This window comes from Uloborus diversus, unplaced genomic scaffold, assembly GCF_026930045.1.
Source record: "Uloborus diversus isolate 005 unplaced genomic scaffold, Udiv.v.3.1 scaffold_677, whole genome shotgun sequence".
Taxonomy (NCBI): domain Eukaryota; kingdom Metazoa; phylum Arthropoda; class Arachnida; order Araneae; family Uloboridae; genus Uloborus; species Uloborus diversus.
In genome coordinates, this window is record NW_026558876.1 from 76,798 (window position 1) to 93,621 (window position 16,824).

The window sequence follows — 16,824 nt, forward strand, 5'->3', positions numbered from 1 at the left end:
TAAAAATGGCATGCAATAAATAGGAAAATAAAAGTACAAAGAACACTTAAAATCAAATTTATTCAATTAAACTTTATTGTAACGCAGATTCTGAATTTTATCGGATAAATATTTGTTCCTTCTCTTCATCTCGGTCTCAATTCCAGAGGAGTCCTTCCCTCTTTTCAGTAGATATTTTCTCATTTTGCTCTAAAAAAAAAAAGAATGAACAAATAACAAAACAAATAAAATAAAGCAATAAAGGATTTCTAACGTAGCACTTTGAAACGCCTCAAACTAATGCAGAACATTACACTGCAGTGAGACATATTTTGAACCCACATCATATATAGTGCAACTTAAAAGAAGTTACAATATTTATAGCCCATAAACAAAATGAGCATTAACTTCACATCTTATCGAGAACTTAGAATTTTCTGCAAGGCATTAATTTTTGCTAGCCAGTCATAATCCAAAGATTTAAGTTTTGGACGTATTTCAACTGTTTGTATATGATCAACTTTTGGTTCTGTTCAAATGAAATTGGCAAAATCACAATATCTTCCTTTTGTGAAATCTACAACCTGCAAAAATAAGTGCTTTTCACTACCTTTGAACAAAAGTGTACATACAAAATAGCCTAAAATGGTAAAAAATCACTCTAAGACAACTGGCGTATTTTCTCAGAACACCAAGAACTTGAAATGCAGGGCTAAAAAAGCATTTACAATTTTACATGCCCAGCCAGGCATGTTTATACATGCTGGAATGAAATTTGTACATACCCAGTTTTTTCTTTTGTAGGGTATATGAATAAAAACATTTGAATGTGTCGTATAGCATTAATCAGACAAAAAAAAAATTTAACAGCTTTATATGATGACTAATGATTTTTATTTGTCCAAATATGATTTTAGCGGTACCATTTGCAATCGATTTTGAGCTACAGTAACTTTTCAATAAAATATGAAATAATCAAGTTTTAGAAGAAATTTTTGATCAAAAACTACAAAGATTCATGCCACACCGAAAATTTTACATGCCCTGGATATGTCATTAGGGGGCAGATACAGAATTAAATTTTGGAAGGGGCCCGAAAATTGAATAGTGTATAGACCCTGCATACAATGTTTCACACCAAAAATTTCATGACTTGAATTTAAAGGTTTCTTTTAGGATCACTTAAGCCTTTTATCTACTTTTAGGTACAAAAATATATGTATTAATATGCTTTGAATGTGGATGTAAAATATCTTTGAAATTTCACACAAAGTAAATACTAAACCCAATATAATATTACAGAGATGCTATAAAATGAACAAATTTCATGAGGACATTATCATAATATGGTTATCACACTGACTGCAAGGTTATTAAATAAAGCCACACCTTATTTGAGTTTAAACTTCCAAATACACCCAAAAATTTATACATGCAGGGTGAGTCGAAACTCTCGAGCAAAACTTTAAGGGGTACAGAGGGGAGGATAAAAAGCATGAATCACGTAGGAAGCTATGGTCGCACAAGGCTGATGAGCTGTATCCACACAAAGCTGGAAAAACTGATGGAAGCAAAACCGGTAAAATTCACACACACACACATTACATAAAGAAGATTTTACACAACACTTTAGCTTTCAAGAAAGGTTTAAAGTAGTTGGCTGAAATTTATAGCCTATAGCTGTAATACATGTGTGGCAATAACAAAGCACTTAATATCGCACTAACAAGCCATTTTGAATAAACTTTTATTATTGCTGCTCTTTTGTTGGGACAGCACATATTAGATACTACAGGTCGTAACTTCTAACTACTTGCAGATCCCACAAGGGTGGAGGGGCACTAAAAGTGCCAGCAGCCCCTAATGGCACAGAAAACCAGTAGGCGGTTAGGGGTCCTGCTGATTTTTTGCAGGGGGACTCAAAATTTATAGATCACGGCCTGGCTCTAAACCTTTTTTTAAAATCAAAACTCTTACGTAAAATTTTCTTTGTGTAATAAACTTGAGACTCCTTTTGCATCCATTAGTTTCTAGCTCTGTGTGCATGTAGCGCGTCAGCATTGCACTTGTGACCATATGTTGAATAAGATTCTTACTCTTTACCCTCCCATCTGACCTGCCTTAAAGTTTTGCCCAAGAGAGTTGACTCACCTAGTATGCACCAAAGGAGGCAGAATTAACGTGGAGGATTGGGTTTGGTCATAAGTCCTTACCTGTACATAAACTACCATTTAAATGTGCCCCTCCAGACAGACATGCAAGTTGGAAAAATATTATACAAATGAAGAAAAATGCCACAAAAGTTATTGAACTAAAACTGTACTGGTGGGAAACATACAAATTTCAACTAGTATTAAAATATATTATTACATTAAGTTGGCTATTAAGAGAAGTTGAATACCTAACATGATATCTTGAAGTAAATTTTAAAAAAGTATAATGGCAAATATTATATTCTTGAAGTATAATTGAAAAAATTTTAAAGAAAATACAATACTATTAAGTATCACAGCACTTGTTAATACTTAAATAAAATGCAGTGACGATCAATCAGTTTCGCAAAATATCTACGTGGGGTTTAACCCTTCACACATCACGTGTACACCACGCACATGTCGACACCAACCAACAGAAAGTTATCAAATCTTATCCTTTCCAAGGGTAAGAAGCCCAAAGAATGAGTTCAGGCTCTGACTAAATATCAGAAAGTTGCAGGCGCCAACTTCTGCATTTTTTTTTAGCTTTAATTGTATCAATTTTTATATCTAAGCTAGAAAGTTGCCCGTTAAGGTATGATAGAGGTGAAAATTGCTTCTACTCGTCAACATTTGAACGAAGTCATTGCCTGTTTCGTGATATTTTGGTAGTTTTTACATTTGAAAGATATTATTTGATGTCTTATTTTGTTTATTTTGCGAAATATTTTAAATTGCAAAAAAACCGCTTCACTTGCTAAATAGAGTTTTAACCCCTTGAGGACCAGCGCTCGGAAAACGAAGCGCAGCTACGGGACCGAACGTTCTGAAATGGAACGCCGCCATCGGCCCGAGCATTTACAGCAGTTAAGCCTAACGGAACAAAAATATTCATATAAAATTAGCATCTCAAAATAATGGCTTGAAATTTAAATTTTGTTTAAACAATGTATTACTGATTACTAATTATTAATATAAAAACTATTACATTATTAGAAGGAACGAAATAAGTAGAATACTAAAACTTTAACCATGTGCGCAAAATTAAATGATATGTGCACAAAAACAAAGTTAGAGTTTGACATCGTGAGTGTGGAATCAAAGAAAAAGAAATGTAGCAAAAAAATATGTTCCTTATGTAATTTTGATTAAAAAAACTTAGGTCAACGAATTTAAACTAGTGATATTACCCACGCGACAAGTCTCAAAACTGCTTCATAATTCACTCGAAAACATTCCCTTTCACTCACTTCGCTAATCATTTTTATTGCAGTTTTCCATCCCCAAATGAAAAAGAATAAATACAGAAGAACAATATCAGAAAGGATTCAAAAATAATCATAAACTTCAGGCCTCTTGAAATCATTCCTGTACTCTCATTGAACGGGGAATCCCAAAAGTCTGGAACACATACGCAAAAATATTTTAACCTTCCTTCCCTCCCCCATAATTTATTCAGCTAGATGTATATCTCTTTCAATTACTCGTAAAAAAAAGAGAAGCAAAGATATAAACAAGAGCAATTGAGACCTCATAAATCGTATGCGCAGAGCAGTAATTCACTGTTGTTTACATAAAAAAAATCTATCCCATTGAGAGGCCCAAATAAGAAACTAAAGCGTGTACATGAAGGTCAAATACCATGTGACACGAATATGATCAAAGTTATAGCCATTTAGCGCCATCTAGTATCATTTAAATATTCAATTCAATCGTTCCATTTCGAGAAAGCATATACGTGACGCTGGGACTACAGCATCGATCAGAGCGCGTAGCGGATAAGTGACGCTGGGCTGATAGGAGAGGAATCGTTGCGTAGCGTCCGCGTGACGCTGGGTGCGAACGGGTTAAAGTATCTGTAAATATAATTTAATGATTTGACAAAAAGTTTTAAGTTCCAAAGAAACTTTAATAGGTTTTTTTTTCTTTGAAATGGTGTGTACGCATTTTATACAAAGAAAAATTATCATTTTACATCAGAGGGAGAGCAGGCGTAAATTTTTTTTTATTCATTGGATTTCCATTAAATTTTTAGCACGGGCATCGCGGTGCGGGTACTGCTAGTTAGAAATAAAAGGAGAAAGTTAAAATTAAACAAGAAGTTCCGTCTAGAACTAGACGAGCCTACTTTCCTGTATACCCATACTAATTTCTAGTACCTGATCAATATTCTCAAAAATAGCTTAAAATCGCAAATTTTTTCAAACATATTTTTTTTAAATATTTTAAGCTGATTTCTAGGAATAAAATATTCCTTACTTTTCTTCAAAAAAACGAACAAATAAAATAGCAGCACCTTTTAAACAAAGCAGCTAATACACTTCTTTCCATTAAAAAATTTTTTTAACAGCTTTCAAAACGAAAAAATAATAATAAGTTCATTAAAATAAATACATCATATAAAAAAAATCGTTTCTTTTTCCCCTGTTGCCAAAAATAATTTTTTAAACGAATTAATGCACTTACCAAAATAAAAAAAAAAACAATAAAATGTCAACTTAAAGAAATAATTTTCATTGTCAAAAAAAAAAAAAAAAATCGTCTGCGCATATTTTTCGAGTTTATTCACCGAAAACTAAATACCTAAATTAAAACTTTAGCGTGAAAATAAAAACAAATCATATCAACAATAATTATTTCACAGTTAAAACCACAGCAGCGGAGTCGGAGTCGGAGTCAATCTCGTTTTGGGATAAAAGAGTCGGAGTCGAATATCCAAGAATCGGAGTCAGTCATTTGTCCTACGTGTATAAATGTTTGCCAAAGCTACGAAGTCAGAGTCGAAGTCGGGGAGTCGGAGTCCGATTAATTGTCGGGAACAGGAGTCAGAGTCGGTGTCAGGTGCCCCTAAATTCTCGGAGTCGGAGTCGGGAGTAGGTCGTCAAGAGCTACTTCCAACAAAGTTTGTTTGAAGTAAATCCGCCTTTAAGTTCGGAATCTATATTGACTTTCAGTTTCCCCTTAGGCGCTAATGTTAAGAGATTTGAACTGTTCAAAATTGAACGAAAACTTGTTCAAATCAAAAAGATATTTTCGATACATGTTTTTTATCAAAATTTTTTCCCTACAAAGTTTGTTTGAAGCCACTTCGCTTCTAAGTTCAAGATTTATTTTTGATTTGAATTTCCCCGTAGGCGCTAATGTTAAGTTTTTTTGAACTGTTCAAAATTGAATGAAAAATTGTTTAAATCAAAAAATGAATTATGAGAATGAGATGTCCTTGCCGAGATCTTTCTAACAAAAAAAATTTGTTCGAATCGGACTATTCATTCAAAAGTTATTAGGGGGGGACAGACAGACAGACCGACAGACAGACAGACCGACAGACATTTTTCCCCATCTCAATACCCTACTTTCCATTTTTTAATTTTTCAATATTTATCTAACTATTTTACTTATTTTTGACTTTTTTTTTGTTTTTCGGGATATTTTTAAGATGTATTAAGCCTTCTTTCATGCTTTTTTCTTCTTTCTCTGATTTTTACTGGGAAAGTAGGCTGAAAAAGGACTAAAAGAGCTATTTTTCTGATTAGAAGTCCTGATTCCTGGAAAGAAAAAAAAAACTTATATTTAGTGGCAAATTTGCTAGTTTTTAAAATACATTTTGCAAAACTAATACCACTCTAAACATTTGAATGAAACATTTTTTGTCAATGAATGAAACAGGAAATACTCATGACAGTTGGGTTAGTTTTTCCACACACACACACACACGCACGCATGTATATAAAGGGAACAAAGAGGGGGGGGGGGTTAGTTAGAGTTGATTTGATTGGATGGGATTCTCTCCTTCCCTCTAATTTAAAAAAAATATGAATGCAATTTTTGAAAGGGAATGGAAAAAAAAACCCACTTAAACCAAAAAAACATTTTAAAAATTTTAACTTAAAAAAAATATATGATTTTGATTAGTAAAGTACAACTGCATTTTACTTTACAACTTGATGCATTGATTCAAATGAAAAAACTATTTAATTTTACAGTAGGAAATCTCAAGTTTAACTTGAACACACTGGAAAGATTCAAATTTGCTTAAGAGATACAGTGAAATCCCGTTACAACGAATACCGATACAACGAAATATCCGTTACAACGAACAAAACGTTCGGTCCCGTTTAAAACCCCATTAAGATAATGCAAAAAAAATCTCGTTATAGCGAAAAGAATTTTTACAAAAATCCGTTACAACGAAAGGTTTTTCTTGGCGTCAGTTTGAATATTTTTCATTTAATGCTGTTTTTGGAAATAAAAAAACAACTTTCGTTAGTCGTAACGTGAAAACTCGGTTTGTACTTCTGAAACAGAGCCATTCAAGGTGGAAATCCACTCATGCTGAAACGTAAGCCAAACAAAAGCCAGTGTCTAGCCATGCGCTATTGTATGGTACCCCACGAATTTGTCAGGGGGGAATCCGCAAGATTTCAACTTTCTTGTGGCCAGTGACTCACGCATTCAGTCTGTAAGGTGCGAAGAGAGAAATCGGACAAAGTGGATCCTGATTCGTCAGCGCGATGAGAAGACAAGCATACGTCATTCTTATTGCCAACGGGTGGTCTAGTTTAGAATCACTAAAATTCTGACCAAGGGTCACGGAGTGTTTTTTTGGTGAAAATGGCGACTCTCAAAAGAAAGCAGTTTTCTCTTAAAGAAAAGATGGCTATTATCATAGAAGTGGATAATGGATTAAAGAAATCGGAGGCAGCGAAAAAGTACGGCATATCCCCGTCAACTTTATCTACGTTTTTAAAAGATCGAAAGAAAATTGAAGCACAATTGCAATCATCGTTGCTTGGACCAAGTCGGAAGCGAATGCGGCCAGCTCAATTTCAAGATGTTGACTCTGCTGTGTTTCAGTGGTTCCTGGATGCGCAACATTCCCATCAACGGCCCACTGCTACGAGAGAAAGCTTGCCATTTTGCAGCAATGCTTGAAGTGGAAAATTTTCAAGGAAGCATTGGTTGGTTGAATCGCTTCAGAGACAGATATGGTGCAGTTGCGAAAGTAATTTGCGGAGAAGCAAGTGATGCACCTGCCCAATCAATAAGTGAATGGAGGTCTGGCGAAATAGCCGCTTTAATAGAAAACTACAGTCCAGACAATGCAGATGAAGCTGGTATCTTTTATCAGCTTGAGCCGCAAAAAACATCGACATTTAAAGCAGATAAATGTGTCGGCGGTAAATCTTCGAAGCAAAGATTAACAGCTCCCTTCTGCTGTAATAAATCGGGAAGGGAGAAACGAAAAATTTTAATCATCGGTAAGTCAGCAAAGCCTCGATGTTTTAAAAACTGTCATTCTTTACCTTGCGAATACAGGGCAAATAAGAAATCTTGGATGACGCAAAGCCTTTTTAATGATTGGTAACTTAATTTCGACAAGGATATGAAAAAACAAAACAGAACAGTACTCCTTCTTATCGATAATTGCACCGCCCACAATGATCTTCCTAATTTAGATTTTGTTCGTGTGGAGTACTTCCCGCCTAACTGCACCTCCGTTCTTCAACCACTTGATCAAGGCATTATCAGAGCTGTTAAGGCTCGCTACCGATCACTTTTGTTAAGGCACATTCTTTTGGGCATCGAAAATGACAGTGGAAGAAAGCCGAACGTCAAAGAAGCCATAGAGATGATTGCTGGATCGTGGAACGAAATTAGCGAAAATACAATTGTCAATTGTTGGCGTCATGCGCAGCTATGCGAGGGAGATAAGAATTCCGTAGAAGCTGACTAATCCGATTTAAAGGATCTATGGAGTACTGTCAAGGCTCGTACTTCTGTCCCCGATGACGTCCGACTGGACGATTTTATAACAGCAGATGATGGTTTAATGACCTGTGCCGAAATTACTGACCAGGAAATCATCGATTCCATTAAAAACTCTAAATTAAATGGTGAACTAAGTGAAGAAAGTGAGAATGAAGATACAGCGTGTGCTGACCCAAACGTCACCGCAACTCAGGCTATTGAATTCCTTTCAAAAGTAAAGCAATTTGTTTCGTTTTAGAGCGATGTACCTGACTTAATTTTTTCCCACATTCATAAACTGGAATCTTTTGTTGTGTCCTCTGGGACGAAATCTCTTGTGCAAAAAAAAATAACAGATTTTTTGTAAAGACAACCGATAAATAAAAGGTCAGTGTTAAAAAATATTTTACTCTTTGTTTTTTCAGAATAAATAATGTGTTTGATAAAATTTGCAATCGTTAGTTACGATAAATATTGCAGATTTAATTATATTAGAGTACAGAGTTGCAAAACTAACACTTTTACAAAAATAAAGAAAATTTTAAGTAAATTCCGTTACAACGAATATTTCGTTACAACGAAATATTTTGTCGGTCCCTCGGAGTTCGTTGTAACGGGATTTCACTGTATTAAAATTTTGCAGAAAAAAAACCTCTTAATGGACACAGAAATAGTTAAGTATTTGAAAAAGCCATAACTCCTTGCAAAACAGAAGGGGGAGGGATAAAAATGCAATTTTTTGAATTTAATCAAAAATGAAATGTTGGAGGTGTCTCTGACTACAGGTTCTGGACTTCAATTTTCGAAAAATATTTCTAATGAAATAGAGGATTCAATAAATGCAAACATTTCTTTGGTGAACTGTTGGTAAAATTGGCTATTCATAAATTTTTTCTTTTCTTTTTAAGGAATACAGCTATGATGATTTTATCCAATGTCTGGAATACTGTTTATTTAAAAACAATAAAAAAAGAAAGTTTCTTATTGTTTTTCTTTTTTAAATCATTAACTTTTATGTAATATAATTCACAAATAAATGAGTAATGTAGTTTTTCCAGAAAAATTAGATTGAACTTTAATGTTTTAGTAGTACCGTAATTTCGGGTAGATAAGCCGCGGCTTATACGTGTTTTGAAGTTGAAATTTAACATCTGCGGCGTATCTGCCAGGGCGGCGTATCTGAAGAAATTTCCCCCCCACCATTCTTTCTTAGTGCTTTTCATGTTCGCCCAATCGAGTGGTAATGTTAAAATTCATTAAAAAACGCTAGTAGAACTCTCAAATTGCACCATGAAACAGGTTTTTCATTAAATTTAATTTCTCCCACCCTTAAACCTGCGTTAGTTTGCGCCGATTTTACCGCTTTTCGCTGTTGTTGTTCTTTCCAGCGTTGCCAGATTCGTGATGATAACATACGTTTCACTAGGCTGAAAAATGGAGGAATCGCTAGCTTTTCTGAGTTAGAGTCCCTATAGTCTGAGTAATGTTTTAAAATGTCTCGATGATAAATTAAAAAAAAAAAAAAAGAATCAATTGATAAAGGGTAAACAATTTTTTAATGAACTGCTAAGTATAACAATGATTTGAAAACTTTTCATCCAACCAATTGTAGATGTCATCTGGCAACACTGGTTTTTTTGTGAAACCGTAGCATTTTCTGATTTTTTTTTACACGAAGTTTATTCCATTTTTATCTGTTAACAAATGCAGTTGCTTGTTACAGTTTTGTTCTAACTAAAATAAATGATCGCATCCGTACATATGTATATATAGAGGGTGTGGGGCGCCATGGTTTGATACGCTCTTCTGCGGCGTATACGATAGGGCGGCTTATCCGATGAACTTTTGTTTTTAGTTAGTAAATTATTGCATGTGCGGCGTATACGATAGGGCGGCTTATCTACCCGAAATTACGGTAATTCTAATAAAATTAAGCTTCTAAATTTCTATAAATGGAATCTTTTCTTCGTAAGTTCATACTTGGATATATGGAGGTCCGGCTGTATTATATTATTATCAGTATTCAGCACACTGAGGTGTTTGGTAAATCCCTAGAAAATTGTATCAAAACATAGCTTTTTCTTTTTAGAAAAAAGGGGAATTTACGAGAATTCGAACAACACCAACTTGTTACAATACAAATGCCATAAAACAATAACTAATTCACTGCAGCTTAAGCTTGACAACAGAGATGTGGTTGATGAACTGGAAGCAATTAATTTTGTAGTATGTATGTTCGGTGAGCAAACAATTTCATTTGTTTGCTTTGGAATATTAAGGCTATCTAGTCACACTTGACAAATTTTTTTAGCAAACCATCATACAATAAGTGGTGTCTTAAGTTTGAAGTACGGGAATGTGGGGCAAAGTGTAAGAGTTAAAATAACTTACTTGTTGCAAATTGGAAATTTGTTTCAAAAATTACAGCACATAAAGAATCCCCCCCCCCTTTTTTTTTATCAAGGGGCAAAGTGAAAAATAAAATATTTTTTGTCTGAAATATTTTCTATCTGATTATCAACACCATTTTGGGTTAAATAAATGATTAACTAAAATAATTAATAAATTAATAAAGAGATAGTGAAAGAATAAACAAAAAAATTATAGTAATTTGAATTTTTGGCATCTTGAATTTAAATTATGTTTTTTGCAATCACGAGAGTGTATGCGTGTGTTTGTGTGGACTCATGTGTGTGGGTGGGTGTGTGTGTATGTATGCATGCATGTGTGTGCGCGTGTTGTGTGTGTACCTGCATGTGTGTGTGTGTGTAGGCGTTCGTGTGTGTATATAGGCATATGTGTTTGTGTCAGTGTGCAGGCATGAGTGTGTGTGTAAGATATGGACGCAACCTGGAGACGGTTTTCGCTAGAGGAGCAGCACCGTGAGGCGGCTGGTCGACGGTGGTGCGGCAGAGGGAGGCGGGGTTAAAGTTGATTGATTAATACATGCGAAACAATAAACGAGCAAATAAAATAATGCTTTAATAAGTCAATATGTAAATGAATGATTAAAGTAGTGAATTTTTATGCAAAGGAATGCATATGAATTTATTTGTAAATTAATATACAAGTGATAAAAGAAATGAATAAGTACATGGAATAAACTATTCTATTTTACCTCGCATGCACATGATTAATTGGAAAAAACATTTAAAATAAAACTAAGCTTAGTAATAATTGAGTAAAAACTGCACTGATAGGCCTCAAGTAGTACTAAAAATGTTAATAATAAAAACTATTTCATTTTAAAATTACAAAAATAATTTTTGAGTTACAGTCATCCCTTGCTACTTTGCGCTTCGACTTTCGGGGCTTCACTACATTGCGATTTTTTCTGGGGTTTTTTTTTTTTTCAAATATAGTAATAATCCTTTTTTATGCCCTGTAAATTTTTTCCCACTAAAGAATAACAAAGTATGTCCTTTTAGTAAGATAAGCTCTTCTGAGGGGCTATAGTTGGACTAGTTAAGGGAGTGAAGGTACAAAATTGGCGAAGAAAGTGTAGGGAATCGCTATCTCATTTTAACCGTTCAACACTAACTGGAAAGTATAAATCATTGTATTGTTAGGGGATAAATACATACATTTCTATATAGTGTTCACAATGTACAAGCTTTTTAAGTTGTATATATAATACCTTTAATGAGGATAAGTTAAGAGGAAGAACGGGGGCACATATTCATCATCGAACAAGTTGAGCTGTTTTCACAGATTAGTAGTAATGTTTAAGAACTGCATATTGTGCGTGTAGCTTAGTTTTAACAAAGTAATGAAAATGTGATGGGGATTAAGAGAGCTGTTTAATATTTAGGGGGCTCTAACTATGTTAAAACCTATTTAAATTGTCGTAAGTTGGTTTTATGCACTCTAATTAGGAAAAAAAAACATTTGGTTTATAAATAAATCCTACTTCGCGGAAATTCAGTTATTGCAGTAAAGTCTGGAGCGAATTGACCACGATAAACGAAGGTTGACTGTACAACAAAATATTACCAAATGAGTACCAATTTCTCAAAACTGCTTGTATTTATTAGCTTACGCTTTGACCTTCAGAGATAACTTTTTCTGACTCGAGAAGCCTAAATGTATTTTAAAATATTACTAGATATATTGTACTAAAAACAGGGTAAACATTTCACAATTTTACTTTGCCCCACATTCCCCTACTGATATTTTCAAAACTAATATCACTTACCTGTGATGAGAAAGGACTTGCAATTCCACTCTCCTACTTGAAAATCTTAGTGCAAAGAAGGCATCTTATTTTGTTCTTAAAGGCTGCAAAAAAAAGTTGCTTTAAACTAAAAGATAAATAAGAAATAAATACCTTTGGGCAGGGAAGTAAATAGTAATGAACAACGTTTTAATGCACAAAAATAGCAGACAACTGCATACCCGTGTTTTGGGTCTTTACATACAAAAGCTCACCACTTTACATTGAAAAAGAGTTCCTGTAACTCCAAAACACGTGTATGCAGTAACCCGATGATTCTGTTCATTAAAACTTTGTTCATTACTATTTAAAAGATAAATAATACAATGTATAGCTTGAGTAGAGCATTAATACTAATTCCGTGTAATTATATTTTCTTGAAAGTTTTATTTCCTAAATTAAAAGATCTTACTAAATATATTTTTTAATAACTTGTGTGTTATTTTAGAATATTCATTATTTTTAAAATTCAACACAAAGCCTAGCTAGTCTTTTTAAAAAATTACGCTCGAAAACTGTCAAGAATTGCTAAGGAAAATTTAGGAAATAGCTACCCTTTAAAAGTCAAAATGATTAATCTTTAAATTAAGTAGTTACTAAGAAAAAAAATCTTAATATGTTTCGTAAATTATAAAACTCAAACCATTAAGTCATTGAAACATTCCATTTTGGCAGAAAACTGGTTGACTAAAAGAACTAAATTTTCAATTTTAATACAGTATTTTACTTGTGTACAGTACTTACATATTTTAAATGGTTACTGCATTTTTCATATCGAAATATCAACAATACAAATTTTTATTTTCCTTACCCCTTTCCTTATGATTCACTATAATGTGCAAGTGCCAAATCTCAGTTTGTCCGTACTAAAAAGCATAGGTGCACCGAATAACATATTTTACCCAATATCTAATATTATTTATTTTGTGATTTCAACATTTGTATTTTATACCAATTTAATGTAAGGAAGGTTAATCTATTTTTCCTTTTTTATGAAATAAAAATTAATTTTCATTTAACATCCTAAATGCATCTATATTTAGTGCAATTATAAATTTTAAAAAAAAACTGTTCTAGTAAAGGACTAATGGTTTATATTTATCTGCAATTCTTTTCGAATAATATTTGATGTAGCTAATATAATCATGGTAGTATGTTACATTATAAATAAAGGATCTTGCAATTACCTTACATACAAATACAAAACAAAGTTGCTAGCCGACTGTACATAATTATGTATATTCCATATTATCCAAGTTTTTTTTTTCTTTTCTGCTTACTGTTTCATAGTTAATTGAATTTGAAAAAGTAAGATTAATTAAAATATCTGTAGCTCAGAGCTATAATACTGACATAAGTCCAAAAACTGTGATTTTCAGTTTATTAGTGTATTGTCATGTAGAATCTTATTCTGTATCGAGTCATGTGAATATAATTCTAAAAAAAACTTTGTAATTACTTACCAGGTGCATTCCATCTTTGACAACCATTTTAGCTGTCTCCTCACGATATTGTGAGTTACCTTGTTCTGACTCTCAGATATAGACATGTCATAAAAATTACGAAAAATTGAAAATAATAAAATTTGAAATTACCACCTGAGTGTTTTCTCTTACGTTAAAATTGTTTTGAATATGATAGCACATTTGAAACTCGTTAAAACAATATCAGAGGGACCTTTAAAACCATATTGTTTAAAGCAGATCATCTTATTTGGAAAATCATCAACAGTAGGACCGGGATTAGGGATCTCAAATGCAGTTTGTCCAAGCAGAAATTAATTTTAAGTGCTTTCTTATAAACCAGGTTTGACAGTATTAGACGGCAACAACTCAAACTAATTTTTAACTACGTTAAAACTTTCATTCATTATATGAAAAAATATGTTTACTAAGTGTTGAAAATAAATTTGCTACGCATTGCGTCACTGAATTATTAAAGTATTCAATCAAACCGAATATTCTGTTTGTCTGCCAAATATGCAGTATATTGAAAGATTAACCAACTATTCAGTGAATCCTAACTAAGAAGCGTCTTGACAAAAGTTAATTCTGTCCTGGATAAATTTCAATTTTAAGCTGTTGATTTTTGGTCTACGACGAAGCAAAAATATGTTCAGAAGTTAAATTTCAAAATTACTGGTAAATTATTATACATGAAGTAAACATATATAGAAGTTTCTAACTAAAGCTAATCTAAAACTTTTAAGAGTCTAACCTTATACTTGTTATAAAGTTGTACTGATGCTGCTGATGAACTGATGCATCCTAATCTTGCTTTAATTTGTTTTAATCATAAAATAAAATCAAGATTTTTAATGAATTTAAAAACGAAAAACTAAAGAAGAAATTTCTAGCAACGTGATTGAATATCCAATATATGACTCTAATGCCTATATTAAGTAAAGGCAGCTTACATAACTACGTTATGGATTACAATAACTTTCTGATCCAAAATATGATTTAAAAAAAAATAGCATCGACACTTTTCAGTAAAATAGTGACACTTTTCAGTAAATAGCGCCGTACTACAAGATGAAACAAAACAACTCCTTAGATTGTCCGAACTCAAGGAAACAAACATTTTTGCTACAATGCTTTGCTTACAACGTAAAATAGTTTGATAAGATACTTGAATTTGCATAAAAAACAATTACAAGCACAAACAAGTATTACAATATTAAGTTAAATTTCAAAAACAGGTTTAAAAGAATACTTATCTCAGCGCAAATTTCCTCCTGTGCACAAAATAAACATGCTGGTTGGTGTGGTGCGGCTCGGAATGTTGCCGTTGCCAATCACAGTTTGCTTTTCCAAATTTCCCGCCAAAAAAGGTACACATTTTTTGCACTTTGCCCTTGCGTAATTTCATTAAAAAAATCTCTGCTTGTATACGTTGAAACGCTGTTCTATAAATGTGTGAAAATAACAAACCAATGAAAAAAAAACACTTTGACAGTTCACTTTCCATGAGTTATATTCATTTTTTTTAAATTTTTCTCGTCAAAATTATTAGCACTAGAGTCCCTACAATTGGGACGCTCATTTAAATGCATTTTTGTTTTTCTATGCAATTATGTTCATTATTAAAGTTTTAATGCTTAACAAATATCAGAGGACTGGGAACTGTCCATTGCCTTCATAAACTATGCAATAGTATTACATCGGGGTCGAGAAAGAAACTGGGGATAAGCATCTGCCTTATAGGAGGTCATTTCGAATTTTTCAGGGTGGTGGGTGCAAAAAGTATGGTACTTGATGGAAATTACAATAGAAATAGCAAAAAATACGCTAAATTATATGTAGATACATTAATTTCCCGTAGTCAAGGAGTGTGGGGCAGTTTAGTCTGACTAATAATAGGAACTGGAAACACTGCAGGGTTACCATATTTGGCAACTTATCGCTCAGTTGAAAGATTCTAATTATTCACTTCAAAGATGTGGATAAAGACAGAACAAGCACTTAACTTGGTCACAGTTAAAAATGGTATAAGTAGAAATTCTTCACATTAATAATATTTTTTAAATTAGTATTTTTCACAAACGTAAAAAAAGTCTTGAAAAAATCGTAAACAAGACTAAACATCGCATAATTTAATTAAATTATTTTTTTAAACGTTTTATGTCAATTTATTTTTGGTGTTTTCTGTGATTTGATTGTACAGATCAAGCAGGTCATTCGCAGAGTCTTTTTTTCTTAAAAATCAGATAATGACAATTAAAATAATAATAATGAACAAGAAACGGGGAAAAATTGGTAAAATTTTAATTAATGCTTCCATGAGCATCGTCAGAAGAGTCAGTTGAATGCTCCAAACTCACTTCATTTAGGGACTCTATAGATGGGACTGCGGCCCTGTGCCCCCAATTTTTGTGCTCACGATGATGATATGTCGCGAGAAATGAAGGTTGAATGCTTAATTATTTGGCCTCCAGAATAATCTAAACTACTTGAGAATATAAAATTATCCTAATTTTAAATTTTTATTTAAAAAAAAATCACTTGCGCACAAATGAGTGTTGAAAAATACCTTTAATTGCTCCCCCCCCCCCCCAAAAAAAAACAAGAAAAATTAATTTGAATTTTGACATCTTGAATTCAAATTATGTTTTTCGCAATCACGAGTGTGTGTATGTATAGGCGTGTGTGTTTGTGTGTACGGGTTATGTGTATGTGTGTGTATGAATGGGGGGGGGGGTATGTGTATGTGTGTGTAGGCATATGTGTTTGTGTCTGTGTGCAGACATGAATGTGTGGGTAGTTGATGTTTTTGTGTGTGTATGTGTGGGTATCTGTATGTATGCGTGTGTGCATGTGTTTGTGTAGGTGTGTGTAGGTGTATGTGTTTGTGTGTGTAGTTGTGTATGTATGTGCGTGTGTGTAGGACATGGATGCAACCTGGAGACGGCTTTCGCTGGAGGTGCAGCATCGTGAGGAGCCCGTCGACGGTGATGGTGCGGAGGGTGGTGGTGGGAAAAATCAAAGGAACGTCAAAAACAGTCAAGTGAGAACAATAAGCCATCGTGATTGCTCAAAAAAAAAAAAAAAAAAACACACACAAACACACACACACACACACATATACACTGACGTCCCGTCTCTAAAAAACAAGAAGCAGGATATTTTGAAAACGCAGGGCTCCTAAAACTGAATGCAAAAAATACATTTTATGCTATTTTGTTTTTTA

The 16,824-nt window shown here is 33.3% G+C and overlaps 1 long non-coding RNA gene across 1 annotated transcript; it reads right to left on the reverse strand.

The window, feature by feature from the left end:
- Positions 1-41: 41 nt before the first annotated feature.
- Positions 42-14,083, reverse strand: LOC129233740 (uncharacterized). The gene is made up of 2 exons (XR_008581482.1): positions 12,118-14,083; positions 42-189 (listed from the first exon to the last, which is right to left on the reverse strand). It is a non-coding gene; the product is annotated as an uncharacterized LOC129233740 (long non-coding RNA).
- Positions 14,084-16,824: the final 2,741 nt, after the last annotated feature.